General features: G+C 46.0%; 3 non-coding genes across 3 annotated transcripts; all 3 read right to left on the reverse strand.

Annotated features, from left to right (window-relative positions):
* Positions 1-1,772: 1,772 nt before the first annotated feature.
* Positions 1,773-1,845, reverse strand: trnaa-agc (transfer RNA alanine (anticodon AGC)). Its single transcript has one exon. It is a non-coding gene; the product is annotated as a tRNA-Ala (tRNA).
* Positions 1,846-5,733: 3,888 nt separating this feature from the next.
* trnas-aga (transfer RNA serine (anticodon AGA)) lies at positions 5,734-5,815 on the reverse strand. The gene has a single exon. It is a non-coding gene; the product is annotated as a tRNA-Ser (tRNA).
* A 7,122-nt stretch (positions 5,816-12,937) lies between these two features.
* Positions 12,938-13,010, reverse strand: trnam-cau (transfer RNA methionine (anticodon CAU)). Its single transcript has one exon. It is a non-coding gene; the product is annotated as a tRNA-Met (tRNA).
* Positions 13,011-15,745: the final 2,735 nt, after the last annotated feature.

Below are 15,745 nucleotides of genomic sequence, written 5' to 3' on the forward strand. Positions count from 1 at the left end.
TCTACAGTTCGGACACCTACTCTGATATTTCGATCTTAAATTAAGGTCTGCTTCTTTTGACGGTCTTATTATGCAAAGAGTGTAAGACCCAAGTGCTCGTTTATTAAAGTCCGAGATCCTGACCGATTTGACTTTATACCGATAATTGCAGCAAATTAATGAAGAAAAGAGAAACACGAGAAAAAAACTGCTGCACACATGTGGCCAGTCTTAATGAGCGGTTGCTGTCAGACGTGTTTCTGTGTTAAACGCACAAGGACAAAAACAGCCGGGAGACTCCGATCGAGCACTGGGCTGTGCTTTTCTCCCTTGGAAAGGTCACGCATTCCGCGAGGTAGGCAAGAACACGCGTGTATGAGCGAACAGGACCCACCTGGCACGAGTGAATGACCCCCCCGCGAGCTCACTGGCAGGAGAGAGGGGAAGGGTGGGCTCGTTGGTTTAGTCCAAGCGAACGGCGCGAGTCTCACTGCACTGGTCTGTCTCCGGTCTCTGGGCGCGAAGAACACGTGTGAAATTTGAGGGGTAGCTTGTCGCAGGGCTCGTTGGTCTAGGGGTATGATTCTCGCTTTGGGTGCGAGAGGTCCCGGGTTCAAGTTTCGGACGAGCCCGTCTTTTTTCTATCCTTGTAGGAAGACATATCCAGCCCTCCTCGGGAGCACAGCAGAGCGAGTGTCGTGAGGTTATAGCCAGGTGCTGCAGCTGACGGGCTGACTGCTGGTTTACAAGATCCGGTGGTGGAGACACCTTCACCTCTAAGAGTTTATCTGCAGCTCTCATGTATCATTATTTTAAAAAGGTGTGAGTGGACACCGAGCATCATAGCGAGGGATCGAACTGTGTTTATCGCGGACTAAACATCTCGTATTCGGCGTAGAAGTGAAGAACCCGCGTGGGGGAGTGAACGTCCCACGCCCCATCTGTGAAGAGCCCACAACAGCACCGCTCCCTGCCCCGTGTGAGGATCGAACTCACGACCTTCAGATTATGAGACTGACGCGCTACCTACTGCGCTCAAGAAGCTGGACGATGGCTGAGCTGCAGTATGAACTCACACGATATGATTTCAAATCAATCGGTGAGATCCACACCATCCGCTGTCACAATAAACCCCAATCTGTCATTTAGGATCCCAGCCATTCCGGAACAAACTGTTACTTGCTACAGCTGAACGAGTAAGCATTCCACTACACTTGTTGTACACGGCAAAAAAAAAATCTTGAATCAAAAATTCATGAACGATTTCAGAAGCTTGCTCTTTATTACGTTGCACCCACGTTTTGTATTCCTCGCAGTCATGTACAGTATATACATATTCATATGCTGTAGACTGTATATATATAGTTTCTCATATACGAGTGTGATTTGGGCTTGAAAGATGTCATCTGGTAATGGAGCGAACGGCTGGCGATACCGGACAGCCTTTCCCTCCTGTGAGTCCTGTTGATGCGAAGCTCTGCTGTGCTGTACTCTCACCCGCTGTGTGCTCGGCACGAACTGGATTATATAATAATGGATTGAAAGGGACACATTCTGACGTGGGTTTAATTAAGATTGACACCTGTGTGTTAGAAAATAAATAATCAATAAAATACATCGCAGACTTTCTCCCGTTTTAACAGGTTTCCCGTGGAAGGGTTAAGTTACAGTTTTATAAATTGAAAACGTGGCGGGGAGAGGTCATCGCCTCCTTACAGCGCTCGACGCAAAGTCTTCACAATGTTGCAAGTGAGACAGGAGTCTGTCCTCTCTAGGACGTAGAGCGCAAAAGCTGGAGGATGCGGGCATCGATCCCGCTACCTCTCGCATGCTAAGCGAGCGCTCTACCATTTGAGCTAATCCCCCTTCCTCTCCTGGCGATCACACTAAATCCCTCACGAGTCCTCTGTGCGATCGCACACTCGTGAAAAACACACTTGAAATCGGAGCACGCACGACCTCTCTGGCTCTTTGGTCTAGGCTTGCTGTTTGGTTGCGAGAGGTCCCGGCCTCAAATCGCGGACATGCCCTATTTTATTCCATGATTACAAGAACATACGTCCAGCTCTCCTCGTATTTTCTGCTTTTATGAAACGACTATAGTAGCACAGCAGAGCGCGTATCGTGATCACGCCTCACTCACTGTGAGATTATAGCGAGGTGTTTGAGCTGGCGGGCTGTCGGCTGGTTCACAAGAACCGGTCGTGGAAAGATCTTCACTGCTCGGACTTTATTCTGCTCTCATGACAGTGGAGGTGACTTTCAGTGCGCTTCACTGCTCTCTGAATCTGGCACACTGTTAGAACAGAAATTCTCCATGAAATAAGTCCTGGATTTTCTCCCGTTCCAACAAGTTTCGGGTGCGTGGTCAAAAAAATGTCATAAAAACGATAAAGTGAAGGCTGAGAAAACATTAACAATGTACTTTATACACAACGCAAGTGTTTTCGTAACCCTAGGAGGTTTTGTGAAAGCGCTACAGGCGTGCCAAAATCGCTTTTACACTGCTATTTTCTCCTGTTGGTTTTTTAGAGTACATCTGATTGACTGGTCTTCTCTCTTGCGGGGAGACGGGACTCTTCAGAGAGGGAGTCTCCCACTTGCGTGTAATTAGCAGGAACCGCAGAAGCCCTGAACCAGAACATTTCTAGTGCTGTAATTGAGCAGAAAGTCCGAGCGGTAAAAGCGTTGGACTTAAGATCCAATAGACATAAAACCACGTGGGTTTCATCCCCAGTCCTGGTAGACTCTCCTTAACTAAGGAGCAAGTAAAGGTTTATTCTCTGCTGAGAAGAAAACAAACACAACATTTCGGCCTTGGAGCCTTCGAGTGTCTAGAATTACACGTCACTGTGACAAGACCGTTCTCTGTGCTCTGTTTACAACAAAAACCACAGCCCGTCTAGGTCTTTAAGCGCTTTGAGAAGCCACCTTTAAAGGCGCTATATAAAATAAAGTTTATTATTATTATATTACTGAAAGAGAAATGTAATTTTCTCTATTTTTGGAAATTCTTGGGATAAACTTTTAAAGACATGTTGATTTGTCAATTGTCAATTTTTAACTAGGCTAAAAACACCTTTTCTAGAAATCCTTTTCCATCTGTCTGTGCTACGATCCTCCTCACACACTACTAACACGTGTAGAATCAGTTGGTATTAATGAGGTTTCTAACGCTGGGAAGTTATTTTGACTGAGCTTGGAACCAGTGAAAGCATACGGTGATTTCACCTGCTTTCAGTTGTTTATTGACGCTCATGAACACTCAATTAGTAACTAAGAGCGCTTGGTTTCATCCTTTTAGTTTCATTGTTTTCAGAAGTTAATCGTAATACTTTTGTCAGCGATTGTTATAATAAATACAGAAAGATTTTTAAACAAAACCACATTCAGGCAGATTTTCAAAAACCTTTTAAGAGTTGATGGGTTTCACCTTTGGAATAGTAGTTAGATTAGTCGGAAAAAGGAAATTCGTATAACATCTCTCCACATTTTCAGTCTAATTTCTGTGAAGAATCATATTAACAGGCTGAACTGTAAACACCAGCCCTGAGAGGAAGGAAACAGAGCTCAAGACCTTCTCAGGCACGCGTACATTAGTATAATGGTGAGTATCCCCGCCTGTCACACGGGAGACCGGGATTCGATTCCCCGACGGGGTGGTAGGTAGCTTTTTAACCACCTCACTACACTTTTAAAAAAACAACGTTTGTCAGATCTAGACTCAAGCAGGCGTCATGTTTTGGATTGCTGTTTCAGTTCTAACTGGAGACTGGAGTTTGTCTCATTTTCAATCACACATGAAACACTTTCACACACGAGGGGAAACAAGCGCAAGCTGAGCGAATCAGCACTTAAAGTTCTTCTGTAATAATCCGCAGAGGGCCCATTAGCTGATCTTTAGCTGATCACTGGACTGTGGGTTCAAGCGGCCGGTTAGTTCAGTTGTTTAGAGCATGGTGCTAATAACGCCAAAGTCGCGAGTTCGATCCCCATAAATCGATTTCCACAAGTGATGAGCTCACTGAAAAGAACGAAGCTCACAGGAGGACTGAAACCCTGTTCTGTAACTTAGCTGCTGGGAATGACACTGTGGGGGCAGTCTTTCCAACTGTCAGAAAATGCATCGCACACTCCTTAACTTTCTCCCCAAGGACTCCCGATCTGCTGAGAGGAGATTTCAGCAGAGAGCACCGGAGCCTCGCTTCATGCGGAGAGAAGATGAACAGGAGGCGCGGCTGTTGAATGCTTGACAATCGCGCAGCGCTCTCTCCGCAAGGCGCGAACGCGGCTACAGGAGACCTGTCGGCACACAGAGCTCTAAACTCACTCCTGGAAGAGGCAAGAGGACGCTCTACCAGCTGAGCTCACCCCCTGCGCTGCGCCCTCCTCCTCGGCGTCACCTTGTGCCGCTTCTCCACCTCTTAGGGGCACCGTCACTGCCTGTTGTCTGCAGGGCGGTCCCGCCAAATGTGAGGAGGACGGCGGGACCTTCTTCTGCCTGCTGCACGAGTCGAGCTCTTGTGCTCGTCAGTTCAATGCTCTTTACATCAACTCCTACTGCCTGTTGGCGCTTTATCGCCATATGTAACCGGTACAGGTACAGTACTGGTCCAACGGAATTCTTACTTACAGAAAGTCTCTCGATTGTTGAAACAGGTGTAAAAACACAAAGTGCAGACAGTGCATCAAGACAATATATAAACAGACAGTAGACAGTGTACAAGTAAACAAGTAAACAGTTCGAATGTAAACGATGCAGACATGTAAACAATGACTGGAGATGTGCAATAAATAAATAAGAAATCATAATGAGGTAGATGGTGTAGGTGTGGTCCGAGGGGCATGGCCAACTGTGTTTGCCACTCGCACGGCTATCCCGGGGACTGAAGAGAGCTGAACTGAAGGAAATTCGTATTTAAATACAGTGCAAGTCTTCAATGTGTTCTTGCACTTCCGGGTCTTCACTGAAGATATTTGTTGTGTTCTTGAGTGTGATGGGACCGTGCACTGGTGTCTCTCAGGGGAAAACGGGGTTTCCACCGGTTGTGGAGCAATTGGGGGGTTCAGAGAATAAGTTGTGTGGGCGCTTGTAACGGTGCGCTAAAGAAAAAAATCTCTGAGATGAAGCTCTAAAGATGCACGACCCCACTACGTTACTCGAGTATCACACTGGTATTAGAAATACAGCGAGATGTCACAATAAATTCCAATCCGTCTTTTAGGATCCCAGCCATTCCGGAACAAATTCTCCCCCCTGCGTTCTGGCAAGCGGTACCGCACTGTTAAAACAAGATCCACTGGACTCCAGAACAGCTTCTATCCCACTGCAGTGCGCGTCCTCAACAGCTAACTGCAGGGCTTCAGACTCAATGCATGTCCACACTCTGCTCTAACTCATGGTCTACTATGTTTTTTTGTCACTACTACATACTTATTGTCCCACAACATATTGATGGCTCCTGTTCTATTTATTGTTTGTAATGTACTGTCTCCATTGTTGTTGTCCAGAGAGATCAGTGAGAATAAGAATTCCAATGTACATGTACATATGGCAATAAAGTTCCCTACTCCTCTAGTCTACTCGTGTCAGATACACAGAAGATAAGAAGTGAGTTTGATATGTCTTTGTATTATCACATAATAAAGACTCCCTGTCAGATAAAATGATACTACAGACGTGCAGCCCAGTCTGATAGAAATGCAAATGTTAATTGACATGTTATTTGGATTCACCAAAAGGAAAAACAAACCCGTAGTCGACAGGACTCGAACCTGCGCGGGGAGACCCCAATGGATTTCTAGTCCATCGCCTTAACCACTCAGCCACGACTACACAGAAACCCAGGGTAAAAATGGAGTAAAAAGCAAGCGGGAATTATAACTAAGCGGTCTGAGTGTGGGTCGTGTCGTGGGTGACGGGGAAAAAGTGTCTCCCACTTTCATCATTCCATCCCGGAGCGGATCAGAAAGGAGACAGAAATGAAACCGGTTTCCCTCTGAGCGTCTTCCAGGCTGGAATACGCGCGCTGCCTGTTCACGGGCGACGTGGCGGACTGACCGCTGTGGCCACCAGGTGTCGCCAAAGGCGAATGACGAGAACTGTGACACAGAGAGACACCCTGTCAGATAAAATGATATAACAAACGCGCAGCCCAGTCTGATAGGAATTAAATGTTAACAGAGATGTTACTTGAATTTATTCTAGTCCATCACGTTAACCACTCGGCCACGACTACACACGCATCCTCACCTTCTCCCGAACTGACACGGGCTCGTTCCCACATCATTTCCAACCCAAAATCTCTCTTCGTGATTAATTTGCTATTTCTATCTCTCTATATCGATCATCACCAGCGGATCCACTAAGGAAACAAAAGGTAGGAAAACTCAGAGGACGAACCTTCTCTCACAAGGCTGGTTAGCTCAGTTGGTTAGGGCATGGTGCTAATAACGCCAAGGTTGCAGGTTTGATCCCCGTACAGGCCAGTGAGTCTCACTTTCACACACCCACTATTTCTAGTCTACTGACGCAGAAATACACATCATTATGGAAAGACGACCTATGAATCAATCAAAATTACTTCCACTTCTCTTTATTGGTGGAAATTGCAGAAATTAACGGAACTGTTTAATCTTCGGATGAACTTCTAAAAAGAATCTCCCGGGTTACAGGCGGGGATACTCACCCCTATACTAACGAGGAGCGGGAGCTATGTTTCCTGTTAGGAGACGTTTCCTCTCGGGGCTGATATTTCAGGATTTGGCTTTCATTTTGATTATCTTCAGAAACGTGTTCCCAGCTGTGGTACTGCTCCCCACGGACGCTACTAACACGTTCGGAAATGATTATTTCAGCTTCGGTTTTGAGTTTTAAAACGCGTTAAGAAGTTCTTCCGACAGAGCACGGGCCAGGTGAGAGGAAATGGTATTTTCACCGGCTCTCGGATGTGTAAAGACGCCCATAAACTGGTAGTGAATACTACCTCCCAAAGTGGAGATGGGTATCTAACACGGGCTCGTTCCCGCATCATTTCCACTCCAACCTGCTCTCTTCGTGATTCATTTACTATTAATTGATTAAATGATTCTCGCTTTGGGTGCGAGAGGTCCCGGGTTCAAATCCCGGACGAACCCGTCTTATTTTCTATTGTAGGAAGACATATCCAGCCCTCCTCGGGAGCACAGCAGAGCGAGTGTCGTGAGGTTATAGCCAGGTGCTGCAGCTGATGGGCTGACTGCTGGTTTGCAAGATCCGATGGTGGAGACACCTTCACCACTCGGAGTTTATCTGATGCTCTCATATATCATTATTTTAAAAACGTGCGAGTGGACACCAAGCATCATAGCGAGAAATCGAACCGTGTTTATCGCTGACTTAACATCTCGTATTCGGCGTGGAAGTGAAGAACACACGTGCGTGAGTGAACGTCTCACGCCCCATCTGTGAAGAGCCCAAAACATGATTGATCCCTGCCCCGTGTGAGGATCAAACTCACAACCTTCAGATCATGAGACTGACACACTACCTGCTGCACTAACGAGGCTGGATGATGGCTGCTTGCCAGCTCATGTCGAAATGAACATTATATATATGAACATTATTTTCGTGTGACTGTTGTAACAGACCATATTCCCCCAAAAGATTAAAACGCCGTGCTGAAGAAAAGGGAAGATCTCATCTTCATAACTCACCGGTAAAGAGACCAGAACACCACGCGAAGTCAATAAAGCGCATTAAACTGATGACCACAAAACTTTGAAACGTACATCTGGCAAACAACGTTCAGAAATGGAGTAAAAAGCAAGCGTGAGTTATAACTAAGCAGTCTGAGTGTGGGTCGTGTCATGGGTGACGGGGGAAAAGTCTCTCCCACTTTCATCATTCCATCCCGAGAGTGTTTGTCCTCTCTAGTACATAGAGCGCAAAAGCTGTAGGATGCGGGCATCATCCCGCTATCTCTCGCATGCTAAGCGAGCGCTCTACTATTTGAGCTAATCCCCCTTCCTGTGTTAAAGGTCAGCTCCCTCCCGTGCACATTAAATCCCTCACGAGTCTTCTGCGCGATCGCACACTCGTGAAAAACACACTTGAAATCAAAGCACTCACGACCTCTCTGGCTCGTTGGTTTGAGTTTGCTGTTTGGTTGCAAGAGATCCCGGCCTCAAATCCTGTCTTATTCCATGATTACAAGAACATACGTCCAGCTCTGTTCGTATTTTCTGCTTTTATGAAACGACTCCTGACACACTGCGATTTTCTCATGTTGGTTTTTTAGAGTACATCTGATTGACTGGTCTTCTCTCTTGCAGGGAGATGGGACTCTTCAGTGAGGGAGTCTCCCACTTGCATGTAATTAGCAGGAACCGCAGAAGCCCTGAATCAGGACATTTCTAGTGCTGTAATTGAGCAGGAAGTCCAAGCGGTAAAAGCGTTGGACTTAAGATCCAAGAGACATAAAAACCACGTGGGTTTCATCCCCAGTCCTGGTAGACTTTCCTTAATTAAGGAGCAAGTAAAGGTTTATTCTCTGCTGAGAAGAAAACAAACACAATGTTTCGACCGTGGAGCCTTCTTCGAGTGTCTAGAATTACACGTCATTGTGACAAGACTATGCTCTGTGCTCTGTTTACAACAAAAACCACATCCCGTCTAGGTCTTGCTGAAGGAAAAATGTACTTTTCTCTGTATTTTTGGAAATTCTTGGGATAAACTTTTGAAGAAATGTTGATTAGTAATTTGTCCATTTTTAACTCGGCTAAAAACACTTTTTCTAGATCTCCTTTTCCATCTGTCTGTGCTACTGCTCCTCCTCACACACTACTAACACGTGTAGAATCAGTTGTTATTCATGAGGTTTCTAACGCTGGAAATTCTTTCAACTGAGCTTGGGACAAGTGAAAGCACACGGTAATTCGTACATCATCTATACACATTTTCATTCTCATTTCTGTTACCAGTAAGTGACCAACGACCAACAGCAAACCCGTGCTCCTCGTTAGTATAGTGGTGAGTATCCCTCCCTGTCATGCAGGTGATTGGGGTTCATTCCCAATGGGGTGACAGATAACTTTTTAACTACCTCACTTCAGTTTAAAAAAAAAACCAACGTTTTAACTCCGTTAATTGTTAATTTACATTAATTCTATGAATTGATTACTTAGACACGTGTCCAATAACATGACTTCTCTTCTTACGGGTGAGTAATTGCAAGAGTTTGAGCCCCGTTCATGGTGAAATGCTAAACAATCGGCAATCTGTGCAGGAAGGAGCCCCTCTGAAAAGAGCACCAGGGCACAAGCTCGTCTTTAATCCCATTGACGGTCTTCACTAGAGGCATGGGATCGAACAACACTTCTCACACGCGCTTGCTTCCCCTTGTGTGAAAGTGTTTTATGTGTGATTGAAAATGAAACAAACTCCAGTCTCCGGTTAGAGCTGAAACAGCAATCCAGAACATGACTCCTGCTTGAGTCTAGATCTGACTCAAAAATAAACTCATTTCATTCTTTATTATTGGACATTAATTTTTTAATTAATAACTTAATATGCAGGACACACTAATGTAGGATTCTGACGTTGTCGATCTGCTGTTTGTATATAAGTGAACGTCCCTCACTATTTAATTGATGGAAAGATCGGTGGGTTTGGTTTTCTTCTGTTTACCACAGAAGTCCCGCCCTTGGTTCTGACGACCCGCCGCCTCAGTCTTTGTCCCGATCCGAAGCAGTTGGTTCAGTTCGCCTGGGGTTCCGATCCGGACTCGGACCTGAAAGAGCTTTTCTTTTCTTTCACACGCAGTGATCAAAACTCTCAGGGGGAATTTTCACAGTTAATGATGTTTTCAGGAACAATAATCACGCATCACGGGAACAAGTAAACATTTATTCCTGCTGACTAGAGAAGAAAAGACACAATGTTTCAGCTGTGGAGCCTTCTTCGGGTGTCGGGAACGGATCATCAATCGCTGTCAATTATTAATTGCATTTCAAAAATCATACATAATCTCACAAAATATCTCATTAAAATCTGTAATTCCACAGGAATGGGCGATAAAGCAACAACAAGGTGACACCTTCAACACCGGAACTGGACACCGGTACATCTCGGGTCACAGTAAATTTATTACTGAATAAAGGGATTTGAATATTGAAATCCCTATCCCTATCAGTATCCCTATCATTATCGATATTGAAATAAGAGATTTCAAGCGTCTGTTCCCTAATCTGGCGATGCTCCCTGCTAGATATTGAGCCACTTCAAGTACTTCTGGCTGAAGTGGCCTCCCTGCCTCAGCAGCGAGCCCTCGCCAGCCTCGACATGTCTGCGACTCGCTTGGCCCTCCGACTCCCCATCTGCGGAGATGAGATTTCAGCAGAGAGCGCCGGAGCCGCGCTTCATGCGGAGAGAAGATGAACAGGAGGCGCGGCTGTTGAACGCTTGACCAATAAATAAAATTACAATGAGGTAGATGGTGGAGGTGTGGTCCGAGGGGCATGGCCAACTGTGTTCGCCACTCGCACGGCTCTCGCGTGGACTGAAGAGAGCTGAAATGAAGGAAATTCGTATTTAAATACAGTGCAAGTCTTCAATGTGTTCTGGCACTTCCGGGTCTTCACTGAAGATATTTGTTGTGTTCTTGAGTGTGATGGGACCGTGCACTGGTGTCTCTCGGGGGAAAACGGGGTTTCCACCGGTTGTGGAGCAATTGGGGGGTTCAGAGAATAAGTTGTGTGGGCGCTTGTAACGGTGCGCTAAAGAAAAAACACTCTGAAATGAAGCGCTACAGATGCACTTACATTTAGCGCACTGCTGACACAACTGTAGCTTCTACACGAGACCGAAATAGCGACGTGTTCGCCTGATCGTCTGAAGGATCTCCTCACAAAGCTCTATCATTCATCAGTAGAAGCAGAAGCCTTTAGAATACGAGACACGTTCACCTCCAAACCCGCAGCCCCTGGACTCGCTTGTCTCGGGACTATTTGCAATGAGAATCGCGTTAGTAGCTCCGTGTCCTTATCCGGTCTCTTTCAAATTGCGAGGGACGTTCAGTTATATACTGTGCGAACAGGAGAGACCCTATATTAACGGGTCCTGCATATTAATTTACTGATCAGATGAATTGAAATGTTCTGATTCACAGCTCCTGCAGTTAGTGCTCAGGGCTGAGCTCGCAAGATGCTGTAGAAACATTTTCGGTGTGCAGTACTTAGTGTTTCCTTCACTGGCGCTCTAAGGAGAAAAGATGAGAAAATATCTGTGATATATTTATTATATTTCTATATTTTATACCGATAAGAAAGCTGTGAGTGTCAGGAGTGGAATTCGAACCCACATCTCCAGGGGAGATTGTGACCTGAATGCAACACCTTAGACCGCTCGGCCATCCTGACTGCTGCTGTCTTTCCCAGCCGGTCCCATGAGGCACCGCGACCCCACTACGTTCCTCGAGTATCACACTGGTGTTAGAAATACAGTGAGACTCCGGCATTCAAATCTGTCGCAGATGCGCTGGGTTTGATAAGCAAAAAAATGGTTATGAAGAAGTTGAAATACTGCTGTGTATTTTACTCATTTTTAGCCACCACTGCTGGCTATACACAATATGATAATATTGCAAATATCATAATATTTTCAGCTGCAAACAATTCCTAATAGTTTCCAAAGTACAAGGCAAACAATTCCTATATAACAATTCCTTATATATTCACACCTGAAGAAGGCTCCACGGCTGAAACGTTGTGTTTTCTTTCTTCCTTTTTTTAGCACGGAATAAACCAATTACTTGTTCCTTATAGTTACAACATTTTATCTTAATATTCCATATAAAGTGGATTTAAAGATGATAAACAGTAGGAAAACAGATTAAATGAAGATAATCTTTTCACCAACATCTACCCCTCCACAAGCACCACATAGCGATGGTCTTTGGTCTGTGAATCAGCGCTGCGCTACCGGCGCTGTGTGATGAGAAATGACGAGCGTTCTGAGGGGCGCCTTGTTCCTCTCCAGGCCATTACTGAGGCACCTCTCTATCACCTTAACCACTCGGCCACGACTACCCGCACAACCCCGCCTTCTCCCGAACTGATACGGGCTCGTTCCCGCGTTATTTCCATTCCAACCCGCTCTCTTCGTGCTCAGTTTTGAGATTTCTATCTCTCTATACCGATAATCACCAGCGGATTCACTAAGCAAACACAAAAGGTAGCGAAACAGCCCCACTGTTTCCTTTCAAGAGCTGTAGAGTCTCAGAAGTTCCTGCGGGTTTAGATAAATTAAACTTGAATTGCCTTTTCTGAACTTCACCCATCAGATGGCTCATAAAAACCAAACGCATCTGCGACAGATTTGGCAGGAAAGAGGGGAAGGGTAGGCTCGTTGGTCAGTCGAACCAACTGCACTCACTGCAGTGGTCTGTCTCCGGTCTCTGTGCGTGAAGAACACCTGTGAAACTTGAGGTGAAAGATTTTGTATGGCTCGTTGGTCTAGGGGTATGATCCTTTTTTTGGCTTTGGGATTTGAACACCCTAAGCAAGAATCATGTCCCTAGACCAACGAGCCACAAGGTGCTTGTAATCATGTACAGTAGATATAGATGTCTCTGTTTACTGTGCAACTGAATACATTTCATGTAGAAAAATGACGGTTTGATTTGACTTTATACCGAAATTTAGCAGCAAATAAATGACAAAAAACACAAAACTCGAGAAAAAACTGCTGCACATACTGCACACATGTGGCCAGTCTTAATGAGCTGTGTGATCTGTTGCTGTCAGACGTGCTTCTGTGCTAAACGCACAAGGACAAAAACAGCCTGGAGACTCCGATCGGCTAATGCGGCTGTGCTTTTCTCCCTTGGAAAGGTCACGCATTCCACGAGGGAGGTAAGAACACGAGTGTATGAGCGAACAGGAGCTGCCCTTGTCAGAAGAGCTAAAGAGACCACAGTCCTGCCCCGTGTGAGGATCGAACTCACGACCTTCAGATTATGAGACTGACACGCTACCTACTGCACTAACGAGGCCAAACGTGGCACTGCTCTTGAAAACGAGCCACTCAGGGATTTCAAGCGTCTGTTCCCTAATCTAGCGATGCTCCCTGCTGGATATTGAATCCGCCTTTTGATCTCACCAATACTTTTTCTCCTTGATTCTGTTGGGAGTCCGTCTTTGAGATCTCACCTCGCACAAGTCCTTCTGGCTGAAGTGGCCTCCCTGCCTCAGTAGCGAGCCCTCGTCAGCCACCGACACGTCTGCGGCTCGCTTGGCCCTCCGACTCCCGATCTGCGGAGATGAGATTTCAGCAGAGAACGCCGGAGCCACGCTTCATGCGAAGAGAAGATGAGCAGGAGGAGCGGCTGTTGAACGCTTAACAATCGCACAGCGCTCTCTCCGCAAGGAGCGAATGTGGATACAGGAGACCTGTCGGCACACAGAGCTCTAAACTCACTCCTGGAGGAGGCAGAAGGACGCTCTACCAGCTGAGCTCACCCCCCTTTATTATTGGACATTATTTTTTTTAATTAGTAACTTAATATAACTTAATATGCAGGACACACTAATGTAGGATTCTGACTTTGTCGATCTGCTGTTTGTATATAAGTGAACGTCCCTCACTATTGAAAGATCGGTGGGTTTGGTTTTCTTCTGTTCACCACAGAAGTCCCACCTCCGGCTCTGTCCCGATCCGAAGCAGTCGGTTCAGTTCGCCTGGGGTTCCGAGCCGGACTCGGACCTGAAAGAGCTGTTCTATTCTTTCACAGGCAGCGTACAAAACTTTCAGGGGGAGCTGTCACAGTCTAATATTTTCAGAAACCAACATCATGAGTCACTGTTGATCGTGAACTAGATTTCAATAATGACACACAATTACATCTTTCAAATCCATTTAGAATGGCGTCGGAAAGAATCATTTCAAATTGTTAAACAATCCACTAACCAGATTTCTCATAGGGGCCTACAGACGTCGAGGAGTGACGATCAGTTTCTCTTTTATGGAGAAAAATAATTTTATTGGAACAAAGGGGTTTAAAATGAGCAGTTAGAAAGTAATTAAACTGGTTCTGTGTGCCTCTTTGCTTTCCTCCTGTACTCTAAATCCTGATGTGATTGTGTTCCCAGCTGATTTAATTGTTGGAAATAAACAAAGGTCAAGTGTTACCTGGTGTCCCGTCCTGTCTCTTGAGTGTGACAGTGCGCAGTGTCTTGAGCCACAGGGTGGTTTTTTAGGTGAAGGGGGCTGCAGCTCATGTCCTCCAGTGCCCTGTTGCAGTGTGGGGTGTTGGCCAGAGCGCCCCCTAGTGGTCCCCCAGCACTAGGTCTAGCTGCAGCCTGCCTGTCCTGGAGGGAGGTCTCCTGTAGCAGGACTGAGTTGCCCCCAATTGCCTGCTGGGCTCGGGAGCAGAGAGGGGGTCCCCAGCCCGGGTACTGGGGAGCCCTGGTCCAGTTGAGTCTTGTGGCGATGATGCTGAAAGGGAGAGAGGAATGGGGTTTAGTTGGAGATGGAGATTTGAATGGTCGTTCCTGAGGCGCCTCTCTGTCAGCCGACATGATCAGCAACCGGTCGAGTTCAAGCGCAGGATCACGAATGACGAGAACTGTGACACAGAGACACTCCCTGTCAGATAGAAAGATAGGACAGACGTGCAGCCCAGTCTGATAGGAATGCAAATGTTAATTGATGTTATTTGAATCTAACATAAGGGAAAAACAGACACACGTAGTCAACAGGATTCAAACATGCATGGGGAGACCCCAATGGATTTCTAGTGCATCACCTTAACCACTCGGCCACGACTACACACACATCCCCAACTCCTCGTGAACTGACCCAGGCTCGTTCCCGCATCATTTCCAACCCAACATTTCTCTGCGTGATTAATTTGCTATTTCTCTCTCTATATATCGATCACCACCAGCGGATTCACTAAGAAAGCAAAAGGTAGGAAAGCTCAGCGGTAGATAGCTGACTTGCGAAGCCGGTTAGCTCAGCTGGTTAGAGCGTGGTGCTAATAACGCCAAGGTTGTGGGTTTGATCCCGTTACAGGCCAGTGAGTCTCATTCTCACACACCCACTATTTCTAGTCTACTGACGCAGAAATACACATCATGATGAAAAGATGACCTATGAATAAATCAAAATTACTTCCACTTCTCTTTATTGGTGGAAATTGCAGAAAATAACGGAATTGTTTCGTCTTCGGATGAACTTCTAAAATGGTTCTCCCGCGGGACAGGCGGGGAGACTCACCCCTATACTAACGAGGAGCGGGAGCTCTGTTTCCTGTCAGGAGACGTTTCCTCTCGGGGCTGATCGTTCAGGATTTGGCTTTCATTTCGATTATCTTCAGGAACGTGTTCCCAGCTGTGGTACCGCTACTGCTCCCCCACAGACGCTACTAACACGTTTGGAAACGATTATTTCAGCTTCGGTTTTGAGTTTTAAAACGCGTTAAGAAGTCCTTTCGACAGAGCACGGGCCATGTGAGAGGAAATGGTGTTTTCACTGGCTCTCGGATGTGTAAAGACGCCCATAAACTGGTAGTGAATACTACCTCCCAAAGGGGAGATGGGTATCGAACACGGGCTCGTTCCCGCATCATTTACACTCCAACCTGCTCTCTTCATGTTTAATTTACTATTAATTGATTAAATGATTCTCGCTTTGGGTGCGAGAGGTCCGGGGTTCAAATCCCGGACGAACCCGTCTTTTTTTCTATTGTAGCAAGATATATCCAGCCCTCCTCAGTAGCACAGCAGA

Source organism: Atractosteus spatula, chromosome 5, assembly GCF_055471065.1.
Source record: "Atractosteus spatula isolate fAtrSpa1 chromosome 5, fAtrSpa1.hap1, whole genome shotgun sequence".
Lineage (NCBI taxonomy): Eukaryota > Metazoa > Chordata > Actinopteri > Semionotiformes > Lepisosteidae > Atractosteus > Atractosteus spatula.